Genomic DNA, 12,930 nt, shown 5'->3' on the forward strand with positions numbered 1-12,930 from the left:
AGCCTTCGTTGGCTACTCAGGACAAGGTCTTCTCAACCTCCTACTTTATTGGAACTCTCAGAGAAGACATTGGAAAAAACCTTTCCTGTCCCCTCACCCCAAATATCTCAGCCTCATCTGGAGAAGAAATCACTCCACAGTCAACATTGCCTCCTCCTGAAGACTTCACAGTTTTTCTGGACCTCATTAGGAGAGTGGCCACATCTGTGTGAATACAAGTGGAACATGTGCAAGATAGTCTTCACAAACAGTAAAACATTTTGAAACTCCTGCTCCTGGAATGGGTGCCCTTCCCATTAATAAAGACTTTTTGGTAGACATCTGCCTCTATCCCACTCGCTTCCAAATGGGTGAATAGATATTACTAGGTTCCTCCACACGACTTTGCGTTTTTCTTTACCCATCCCATCCCAGATTCATTAGTGGACACAGCAGCTAACAAGCATTCAAGGTAGCCTCACTCTAGGCCACCCTGAAAGTTACAAATTATAGGAGACTGGACCTGTATGTCGGAAAGGCATATAGCACCATAGCCTTCATATGAGGATATCAGATTTTCTAGCATTGTTGTCCAATTATTAACTGGTCAGCAATTTCAAAATTCACAGGCCATTCACAACACAAGGATTTGTTTTTGGCCATAATTTTGAAATGTCATCTCATTGCTTGCACATCCCTCCACGAGCAGCGATTGACATGTCCGATACTGTGTCTTGTTCTATGGCTACAGCCATTTCAATGAGACACCGTTCTTGATTGCAGGCCTCTGGCTTTCCAAGAGAGCTGCAAAACAGAATAGAAGGTCTACCATTTGAAAATGCTAACTTGTTCTTCCCAGAAGACTGATGATGCAATACGTATGTTGAAAGATTGTTGTGAAACCCTGTGTTCTCTGTGTGTCTACACTCTAGTAACAAAGAGGAAGCAGTGTAAGCCACAAATGCAGTACAGGCGTTACTACCAGCAGAGGCTTCAGGAGCTCCATAGAAGACAGACTTTCTAAACATTGCCCTTAGGCATCCTCTGTAGCTGGCGAACCTCTCCATTCTTTGGTGACTTTTGAATAGTGTTTTGATACATTTGTTGAGGACAATATACCAATTGTCTCATCTCTTGCATCACACCCCTTGTCCCCCACATTTGCGAGACATCTCTCTTTTAGGCCTTATCTACACTACTACTTTACAGTGCTGCAACTTTCTCACTCAGGAGTTTGAAAAAACACCCCCGAGTGCTGCAAGTTTCAGCACTGTAGACAGTTCAGCAGTGCTGGTAGCTACTCCCCTCATGGTGTTCGTTTTTTTTTTATAGTGCTGGAAGAGCTCTCTCCCAGTGCTGGTGCCGGGACTACACAGCCATGTTAAAGCGCTGCTGTGGCAGCGCTTTAATTTTGCTAGTGAAGACATACCCTTAGTGAGTGGACAGAGATTACATTGGACAAATTGGGTGCTCTGCATAGTAAAGTAGGGATACACATTTACCTCCCTCCCTGTCCCTTTCCAGGGACCTGTCTCATGAGATTGTTTTGACATCAAGAAGTCCCATTTTTTGTTAGAATTGGGAGCAATAGAGGAAGTTGGGAAAGTTTCTCTGCCTGCTTCCTGATTCACAGAAAGAAATGGTCTTTGGTCCATTCTGGACTTAAGAATGCTGAACTGATTTATCAAAAAAATCAAGTTTAGGATGGTAACCCTTGCTTTTATTATCCCTTCCCTGGATACTGGATATTCTGCCCTCAACTTGCAGGACACTTACTTTCACATGACAATTTATCTGTCCAGTGAAAGCTTCTTTGATTCATAATAAATGGTATGCACTACTAGTGTACAGTCCTGCCCTTCAGTCTCTCCTCCATCCTTAAGGATATTCACAAAATGGTGGTGGTGGGCCATCTATGCTGTCTAGGAATTCAAATCTTTCCATACCTGGTTGATTAGCTAGTTTGAGAAAGAGTGAAGTCCTGTATCCAGAACAGCATTCTTGTTGTTAGAAATCTGTTATCTCATCCAGGTCTAAGGCTATTCTGTGCTTATAGTGGCATGTATTGTACAGCGACTGCACGCCTGACTAGCACAGATATAAATAGCAGGTAATCAGGTGAGGGACTGCTTAGGCATGCAGAGTACAGACATACTAGAACCTTAGCATATACCTACATAGCTCTGTCCATGCATATACTGCAGAAAGTGATCTGGGGGTCATAGTGGATCACAAGCTAAAAATGCCTTTGGTTTGGCTCATGAGGAAAAAGGGGGCACATGCATTGTCTACTGGTACAACTGGGAAAAGTCTGTGAGTGGAGTGAATTGGGTGCACATACATCTACAGTGGAATGTATAGGTGTGCAACCCATCTCGAAGAACAGCTGTTACTGTACAGATAAGTAACTGTTTATTTTTCTTGATCAGGTCCTAAATCATAGAAGATTAAGGTTGGAAAAGACCTTAGGAGGTCATATAGTCCAACCCCCAGCTCAAAGCAGGACCAACCCCAACTAAATCATCCCAGCCAGGGCTTTGTTAAGCTGGGTCTTAGAAACCTCTAACGATGGAGATTCCACCACTTCTCTAGGTAACCCATTCCAGTGCTTCACCACCCTCCTTGTGAAATAGTTTTTCCTAATAGCCAACCTAGACCTCCCCCACTGCAACTTGAAACCATTGCTCCTTGTTCTGTCATCTGCCACCACTGAGAATAACCTGGGAACCCCACTTAAGATAGTTGAAGGCTGCTATCAAATCTCCCCTCACTCTTCTCTTCTGCAGACTAAATAAGCCCAGTTCCCTCAGCCTCTCCTCCTAGGTCATGTGCCCCAGCCCTCTAATCATTTTTGTTGTCCTCCGCTGGACTCTCTCCAATTTGTCCACATCCTTTCTGTAGTGTGGGGCCCAAAACTGGACACAGTATTCCAGATGTGGCCTCACCAATGCCAAATAGAGGAGAATATTCACTTCCCTCTATCTGCTGGCAGTGCTCCTACTAATGCAGCCCACTATGCCGTTAGCCTTCTTGGCAATAAGGGCACACTATTGACTCATATCCAGCTTCTCGTAATCCCCAGGTCCTTTTCTGCAGAATGGCCGCTTAGCTAGTCGGTCCCCAGCCTGCAGAAGTGCATGGGATTCTTCCATCCTAAGTGCAGGACTCTGCACATATCCATGTTGAACCAAATTAGATTTCTTTTAGCCCAATCCTCCAATTTGTCTAGGTGAATTTGGACCCTATTCCTACCCTCCAGTTTATCTACCTCTTCCCCTAGCTTAGTGTCATTTGCAAACTTGCTGAGGGGCAATCCATTGTGTCATCCAGATTATTAATGAAGATGTTGAACAAAACCGGCCCCAGGACAGACCCCTGGGGCATGCTGCTTGATACCACCTGCCAGCTAGACATCGAGCTGTTGATCACTAGCTGTTAAGCCCGATGATCTAGCCAGCTTTCTGTCCACCTTATAAATGACTATTTAGGATTGCTTTGTGCACTGAGTGATTATCAAGCTCGTCTTGCCTCTTTACTTTTGATGTTTTTTCAGCTTGTTCATAAAATTTTCATTCTGCTTTCTCAGATTTAAGGACCCTTATTTGTGCTGCATTGAAGGCAATAAACTGTCATCTATGTGTGTGTCACTGTTAGAGCCTACAAATAAGAACAGTTCCATACTGAGATGTCAGAGATGCCATATATTTCATCTCAGGATTGATGTGGGCGAATATTTTAAACATGGGCTTGGGTAGAGATATAATTTGCTTGAATGCTTAAGTGATCACTGAAAAATAAGTTTTCTTCCCCAATTTGTTAGTTTTTCATTATTCTGGAAATACTGATTATCCATCCAAAGGCAACTGAAATATCCAGTAATAGCGCCACATTGGAAATAAGTTGACAAATGAAAAAAAATTATTGGTTCTTCTTGGAGTGCGTGTGGACTATATTCCAGTTCTGTGATGTCTAAGGACACTTCTAAATTTGTTATACCATACCCTATGTTGTCAGTAGCTACCGGTGTGGTGCTCTGCTCTTGTTTGACGATAACAGTCGGCTGCGTGCATGTTCCGTCTGTGTGCTGTCCTGGCTCTGCGCAGACAGCAGACACAGCAAACCCCGAGAGAACCCCCAAAGACCACAGACTCTAGTAAGGTACAGAGGAACCTGAGCCAGGTTTATTGTCAAATGAAGCACAGTAATAGTTTCCTATAGACTCTACAGGACATACTGCGAGTACGTGCCCCTTGGCAATGGACACAGCTCAGTCAGTGGCAGGACTTTCCACTGCCCCCTAGGCTGGACAAAGATGCGCACTCCGGGACCTACTTTTATACAGGACAGATTGCTCATCCCTCCTGACATATTAGGTACAGCATCTTGGCTCATTAGGGTGCTGTCTTCCCTTTAATCATGTTGTTCCAGACAAACAGATCTATCCATCATGCTGTCCTGTCTTTAAGATGCACCTGCCTCTTCCTTGTTATGTCTGCAAAGTGTCCTGATGTCATCTTGGCACAAGTTCCTCTTATCGCCAGTTCTATGAGTGAGGCCTGCCTCTGGCTCACAGCCCAGCTTTTGCTTAGTAATGCCTGGAAGTACTTTGGTTCAGGCTTTTAGGCCTCAGACTAGGCCTCTGACACAAGAGTTTGTTTCAGGGCCTCATCTTACTACATCCTAAAAATAATTAGGTGATAGGCTAGCTACATGAGATGTGCAAGAAAGCTGGTGATTTCTAGGTATACAATGTTTCAAATTTCTCTAGTTCAATTTCTTCCCAATCCAGCAGAGGATATGCTCTTCTCATATAGTAACTTTTACTTATGTGTTATATAGGAAGCTCCTGGTGAAAGTTTTTACATGTTGTATTACTCTTCTGTTGATTTTTAGTTCCCAAGAACACAGGAAAACTCTGCCAGGAAAAATAAATTGGTAGTGATTCTTACCACATGATAGAATCTTGCTTATAGGCAGCCATTTGTTTCTATGCTTCATAGAGCTTTGGAAGTTGGAAATTCTTTTTAAAAAGAACTTTCACACAGTGAACATCTTTAAATTCATTGCAACAGGATGATCTACGTTAGGTCTATGTCTGGGAACGTAGGTCTCCTGAACTGAGTAATCCTGATGTCAGATCGTTGAGTCTTGCATAAAGGTGCATTATGATTAAGTGATGAGTCATGCTAGCAGATGGATCTTTTTAGCTCCAACCATGCTATAAAAGAGGGTGAATTAGCCTTGGCCAGAAGAAAGAATTAGGGTTGGGAAAGTCATGCAGTGAAAACCTTAGGAACAGAGAGGTCACGCAGCGAAACCTTAGAAAAATGGGAAAGATGTGGAGACAGATTTGTGGCGTTTATACTTAGTGGTGGTTCTAGTTGATAGTAAAGATAAACTCCAGGAACATGGCAATTAGACAATATCAAATACATAATCTGTTCAGAGGAGACAAGGGAAAACGGAGAGAAATTGGTAGCTCTCCCTACACAGTTCTAGATCTCTGCAGGTGTGTGGGAGAAGGTTATTGGTGACGTCATGTTTATAGTCAAAGCCTAGCGTATCAGGCGGTACGTGGAACAGGATTTCTTTAGCTTTTCAATATGGCAGACTGGACATTGTATGAATGATTCAGGTAAACTAAAAAATGAAGATATTTACTGAAATTAATATAAAATTGACTGTTTTACTGTTAATGATTGTATTGTTCATTTCTCTTACTCTGCCTCTAACTTTTTTAATTTTCAGTGTGCTGCAGATTTTTATATAGATAATTAATAACTATACATGTGTAGCTATCTAGAAATTGTTGGGGGTAAACTGGAGATCTAAGCATCTGAGTAGGAGACTATTAAGTCTTTTCACACACAAGAAGGGTTGAGATGTATTTTAGGACTAAGATAATTACAGTAGTTTATTTGCTAAAATGATTAGCAGTGACATAGCTAGTAATCTTGACATTTTAGACTGACATAATTAGGCTTTAGAAATAACGCAACTTAGATGAATTCAGGGATTCACACTTCTCAAATACTTTTTCAGTCTGTGCACATGGAAAAACTATGTTTTGGGTCACGTTTGGGAGGGGAGGCTTTCTTCACAACCTTAAATGTAAGATATAACGTAAAAGCAAAACCTCATGCTGAAGAACAATTTATGTGGCAAATTCTGTTTCTGTGGCATGGGACCCTGCCCATAGGTTCTGTGTTCTAGTGACAGTGTTTTATTTAGTAGTTTTCTAGAACCAAACCTACTCCCTTCTTTAGCGGAGTCAGGTAGCTGAAGCGCTGGAACTGTGCAGGTATCCACTTCCCCATCTCACTGCTGCAAGAGACAAGTGTCAGTAAATGACTTATTCTTTCTCTCACTATCTTGTGATAAGCTATGACCCATGCATGGCTTTGAAATTGTCTGGTACTAAACAATTCTCTTTCCCCGCCCCCTTTGGTAGTATCTTCGGAGAATAACTCTTAAATGAATGAACAGTCTAGTCCCATCTCCATCCCCCATTTATGAAAACCACAGCTGACAGTTGTATTGTATTTTTTTCTGTCTTTTGAGTTTGGACAGATTATTTAGCCTTAATACATTTTTCAGTCTGGGGATGATAAACACCAAAGTAGTCCAAGTTGATTGAAGCATAGTTGCAACATTTAACACTTCCCCAGGGACACTGTTTTATTTCCATTGTGTTGTGTTCCTTTTGAGTCTTTCATTCTGTACCCAGTGGCTGCAATTTACTGTTGGTTGATAGATCTTGACAACATTTGAATATTATAAACAGCATCGATATGAGTAGAAAAATGGCACACACCTTTAACTGTGTGCTGAAATTCCTTGGTCTATGAATAATTTTTGGAGTGACGGGGTGGGTGTATGGTAGGATTTAATTGAGTACTCATGGTAGCAAGAATGTGCAATAAAAATAGGAACAACTGACACACATGAGTTGTTGTCATTACAGACTTCAAGTAGATGCAACCTAAAGAGTTTTTACTGGGATTTGAATAAACACTAATAAAAAACAAGCCCCACACACAACCACAAACCACTCTAAGTGCCCCATTATTTTGCTGATTTCATACCTGAAAACCTGCTGCCATATCGTACTGTTCCTATAGAAAATTTTCAAGTAATTTAAAAAAATAAATGGACTCAATACTGACTTTCAATTTAGATTGTAACAGTGTAATTGCCTACTGAATAAGGCATTCTACTAGGGATGGAATTTCTTAACAATATGGATGATCCACAGCCCCACAGTACCATAAGTGAAGTAAACAGTGTGATGTCATCTTTAAATTCACAATGCAGGCTATGCTAGGGAATTTTACTCCACAATTTCCCACTGATGCTGTGCTGGTGTTAATGTGGTGGGAGCTCTACTTTAGACAAGGCTTTAGCCTTTGACAGTTTATAGGGTTTTTGCCACCACATCAAGTAACCGTGCTCCAGCCTTACCTACTGTAGGGCTCCCACTTGTGTAGATGAAATAGTGGTAGTTAAAATGTGTATGTGTTCATGCAGTTCTGGAGAACCCAGAGAGTTTTTTAAAGTGATCCAGCACACTGCCACAACTCAGTTGGCTTTGTTTTTAATCTGATTGCAGTGTTACTGCATGTCAGTAATACAGAAAGGCAGATACAAATTAGAGAAGGGACATGCTAATCACTCTGCTTTCTAGCTCTTAAGGTTTACACTGTTATTTTATTTGACTTCAAAGTATAAAAGTATTTCTCAACCTGAAATTTGTCACATTAATGTACTATACATGTGCAAATGTATGATCTGATTGTATTTACAATTAAAATAATAAATAGTTCTGCTTTTCACAGATATCAATCAGATTCATGGGTAACAAAGCAAAGCTAATGCATGATTTCATCATTGTCGCCCTCATCCTCCCTTTCATTTGTCTGTTCCTATCACTTGTAGTGCTGTTTAAACTTAGGATAGGTATAACTACAAAGTTTTGTTCGAATAGTTATGTCAGTCAGAGGTGTTTAAAAACAAGCAAAAAAAACCTCATACCCCTTAGCTGACATACCCCTGCCAGCCAAATTCCTAGTGCAAACACAGCTGAGTGCTTCTGTTGGGGAAGCTAATGCCAATTGGGGAGATGATGTTATTAGGCCAACAGAAAAATGCCTTATGTTGGCATAATCTGTGTCTCCTAGGTGGCTCTGCAGGTATAGCTATAGTAGTGTAGCTATGCCAGCAAAGCAGTTGAGTAGACCAGGTCTTAGATTGTGAACAATTTGGGCTAGGGAAGATGTATTTTACTTGTTTTGTAAAGTGCCTGACATCCTTATGTGGCTGTATTAATAATAATCACATATTTATGATCTTAGGTTTGTAGATTTAAGCTCTTTGACAAATGTAATCTAGAATTCAATCTTAGTTCAGGTATAGTGTGGGAAAATATTTTGTATGTTTTTGTGGTGGTTGTTGAAAATTTAGTTCCATATACTGCAGGAAAAATATAACACAAGGAACAATCTGTCATGCACAGCATACCAAAGCAGATAATCAAACATGTTGGGGATCCACCCAAAGTCTGCGTTGTCTTGGCATTTCCTATGCCAACACAGTGTCTTTTCTGTTGCAAACCTTCGTTTCAGCAAATGTTATGTATATTAGAACCTTACAATTTCTATCAAGAATACTTTTAGTATCTTTTCTTATACCGTTGTTTTACAATCTTTACATGAAAGGTAGTATTTTTGGAGTTTTGATGCATCATGGAAAAAATTGAAATAAATATTGGTTAAAAGCATATCTAACTTTATATATACATTATTAATTTTTCTTACAGAATGCATATGCATGAAAACAAGGTCTTTTTTGTCTTTATTGTTTGTCTGCTCCTGCTGCTTAATCCTTAGCTGAAGTTATAACCCCCTGTTTGACATCAGCTGGTTGCTGTGAAAATTCTGATGTCAATAATATAAAATTGACTTCAGCTGGAAAATAAACAGCAAGAGATGATGAAATCAAATAAAGATTCTGCTTTTGTGAAAATAGTTATCATTATAAAGAGTGAAGAGGAACACAGAAATGATTCTAATCAGAATGAACCAAAATCTGTTCACCTGGGAGTAAACTCGGACTAACTGCATTGACTTCAGTGAGTTACTCACTTCTGTTGGGACTACGCATATGCAGAAGATTAACCAAGTATACATTTCTTAAGGCATATGTTTTACTTTTATTGACATTTTACTAACAGACATTTTTTTAAGACATCTGTAAAAATGAACTCCTCCTTGAATAACTTTTTCAAACCAAGAGATTTTGCTATAATGAGGGCCAAATTCTATATTACTGACACCAAGAACACTCCAGGAGCCCCAGCAGTGCGCTTTTCACATTGAAAACTCCTGTTCCCAATGACAATTGTGTATATGCAAAATCAACTGCCTTGCTGAAGGATTTTGCTTGTGGGAGGAAGGTGGTGGAGAAAAGGAGGAGGTCTGAATCCAATTTTAATAGATGAGAAATCTCGGAGAAGATGAGAATTTTGAGGTTTTTATCCACTCCAGAGGCTGGGTAAGTTACTGGCATAATATATGTCCTATAGCTTTATATTTCTCTCTCCTACCAAAAGGCTGTTGCTTGAAGCCACAAATGCACAAAAAATGTATTCATTACTTGTGACAGCATTCAGTTTGGAATATTATAAACCTGAATGTTGAGGCTTGTGGTGAATTAAGATGGCTGGCCCACCCAGCTGTGTTATTTGTATTTGTCCTGGTGTGAGAACCTCTAGTTTAGGTTGGCTTTCTTAAAGGGGAAAATGTTGACTCAAATTCTGCTCAGTTACACCAGTGTAAACCCTGTGTAATTCACTGAAGTCAGTGGAGTTAGTTGGAGTTCACTCCACTGTAAGTAGCTTTTGGTCTATTCTGATTAGAATAGTGTATTCCTCTTCACTCACTCTTTATAATGGTAAATACTTTTGTGAAAGGAGAATCTTTGTTTGATTTCATATACTCCTGCTGTTTGTTCTCCACCTACAGTCAAGCTTACTATTATGACATCAGAATTTTCACAGCAACTAATTTGATGCCAAACAGAGGTGAAATGTTTGCTTTCCCCCACCACCAGTCAGAGCACTTCTGAGGCAAATTGATTTCACTGAATTCTTTCCACAATTTTTCAAATGACTGTCCACACCAGGAGGAGAATTTTATAATCCTAGATCTGAAATTTTTCGAAGTGATGACCTGTCTTCATTATTGTCCCTTCATACACTGGTATCTTCATCTTCAGCAGTATATCATAACATATATATTGGTGGAAGAAGGAACAACCTCACCACCATGTTTGTTTTATTTAATTTATTTTAATTCCAAAATGGGCATGAGCTAGATATTTGTGTAATTCTGAATTTTTGATTCTCTAGATCAACTAGATAAGCTTTGAGTTGAGACACCTTTCAATCAGTGTTAAAAGTAATATCCAAAGATATGTCTTCATTGTTTGTGCACTGTCTCCTGTTTCTTCCATCTGTTTTTTACCCCCTTTTTTTCCCTCCACCAATGTTCCTTTTAGAATATAGGCTCCTGTGGGCTACTTGCCATCCAAATGATCATGGTGAAATTGCTTTGTTAGGTAAGCAGGTGACCAGCAAATGTTAGCACTGTGCCGAATACAGGGGTTCTCACAACTAATTTTTTGGTGGCCTCAAAGTGCGACCACCAACTCTTGCTGGTGGCTGCACTGACACTTTTCCTTAAAATTATTTTTCCTAAAGTTAATAAACTAATATGCACATATTACAATGATTTGGATGTATATTTATTTATGTACTTTTTTTTGCCGACTGCATAATAAAAATCCCACACAGTTGTCACTATTCGTTACTGAACCTAACAGAATAGAAACACAAGTAAGGTGCTTTGCACGTTCTTGTCTTTTTTATCGTTTCTTTTGCTTTTTTAGTAAAAGTGGTTGTCTATATAACAATTCTGAAGTAAATTTAAAAATGCTTTGACATAATAAAAATCCAAATAATAATGAAAAACATATCTGGGTAGCTTGGGTCTGGGGAGGGAAGGAGAGGGAAGGGACAACTGCAGTTGTGGCTGGCCCTGGGCTCCTTGGCGTGCTCTGGGCTTCAGCCAGCCCGGGGCTTCTCCAGGCAGGGGTGTGTGTGTCGGGGGGGATTGTCTCGAGGCTTCAGCCAGCCTGGAGCTCCTCTAGCTGCAGAGGGAGGAGGGAGGGCGCTTGTGGCTCAAAGTGCAGGGGCTCTCAGGGCTCCAGCTGCTGGATGAGTAGGCATGGGCAGAAGGGGTGGAGTCGGGGACTAGCCTCTCCAAAAAGGGGGCTCTACCTGATGCCCATGCACCCACCGTTCACCACCTCATCCCATGCCTGGCTCCTGTATCCCTTCTCGCTCTCCCACTTGCTGCTCGCCTATGGTGTCCCTCCTCACCCCAGCCCGCTGCAAGAACTTCCGCTTGCTGGGGGCTCACCACTCACCTCCCCACTCATTGTCAGACCCGCCTCGCCCACCTCGTCTCCCCGCCACTTGCCTCGCTGCTTGCCTCACCCCCCGTCTGCCCTCCACTCACCACCTCGCCCCCCCCACTTGCAGCTAGCTCCCCATGCCCACCTCATCATGCTGCTGCTTGCCTCACTGCTCGCCTCCTTACTCCTCTGCCAGGGTGCCGCTCACCTTGCTAGCCTCCCCTGCCCACCACATCACCTTATCGCTCACTTCACCATTCGTCTCCTCACCCCCGTGCCGCTCACTTTGCCTCTCACTTCCTCACCCCCCCACTCTCAGCTAGCCCCCACTTCCCACCTCATCCCCCTACTGCTCACCTCACCTCCTAACTCCTCTGCCAGGGCCTCCGGCCACTCACCTTGCCATTTGCCTCCTCACCCTCTCCACTCGCAGCTAGCCCCCCCGCCAGCCCACCTGCTTGCCTCCTTTCTCCTCTGCCCACTGCTCGCCTCACCACTCGCCTTCTCACCTTGCTTCTTAAGTGGTGTGTATCCCACCTGTATCTCTAGAGAGGCGGTGCATACAGGAGCAACAGGGAGGAAGGGGAGAGGTTGATACTCCCGCCCCCACCCAGGAACCCCCTGGTGGCCACATGCATCCATGGTGGCCGCATTTGAGAAATGGTGGACTAATACTTACTCTAATGCTGGGCAAACTTTTTGGTCTGAGGGCTGCATTGCGTTTCGTAAATTGTATGGAGGGTCGGTTAGGGGAGGGAGTTGTGGCCTGGCCTCCACCTCCTATCTGTCCCACTAGGACTCTTGCCCCATCCAACCCCCCACATTCCTTGATGCCCCCCCCGACCCTTGCCCCATCCAACCACCCCTTCTCCCTGTCCCCTGACTGCTCCCGGAACCCCTGTCCCTGACTGCCCCCTTGCTGCCCCATCCAACCCCTCTCCTTCCTGACTGCCCCCCCAGGACTCCTGTCCCCATTCAACCCCCTGTTCCCCCCTGACCACCACCCCGAACTGCCCTCTATCCAACCCTCCCTGCCCCCTTACCAAGCTGCCTGGAGCACTGGTGGCTGGCAGTGCTACAGCCATGCTGCCCGGCTGGAGCCGAGCCATGCTACTGCCACCACACAGCACAGAGACCAGGTCAGGCCGGGCTCCATAGCTGCGCTGCCCCAGGAGCTCACAGCTCTGCCACCCAGAGCATTGTGCCGGTGGCAGGGTGAGCTGAGGCTGCAGGGGAGGGGGAACAACTGGGGAGGGGCCCGGGGCTAGCCTCCTGGGCCAGGAGCTTGGGGGCTTGGCAGGACAGGCCCACGGGCCGGATGTGGCCTGCGGGCTGTAGTTTGCCCACCTCTGCTGCAGGTAGTATATTTACCTAATGAGCCCAGAATGATGATTTTAGCTGATTATTCAGGTGCTTTATGCCACATAATGGCATAAAGCACATTTATGTAGATTTTTTGTTTTGCTGTTTGTATTTTGA

General features: G+C 43.0%; 1 protein-coding gene across 1 annotated transcript in view; it reads left to right on the forward strand.

Moving 5' to 3' along the window:
• Positions 1-12,930, forward strand: part of BZW2 (basic leucine zipper and W2 domains 2) — an 89,697-nt gene that overhangs the window by 8,785 nt on the left and 67,982 nt on the right. The window lies entirely within an intron of this gene.

Source organism: Gopherus flavomarginatus, chromosome 2 (genome assembly GCF_025201925.1).
Source record: "Gopherus flavomarginatus isolate rGopFla2 chromosome 2, rGopFla2.mat.asm, whole genome shotgun sequence".
Lineage (NCBI taxonomy): Eukaryota > Metazoa > Chordata > Testudines > Testudinidae > Gopherus > Gopherus flavomarginatus.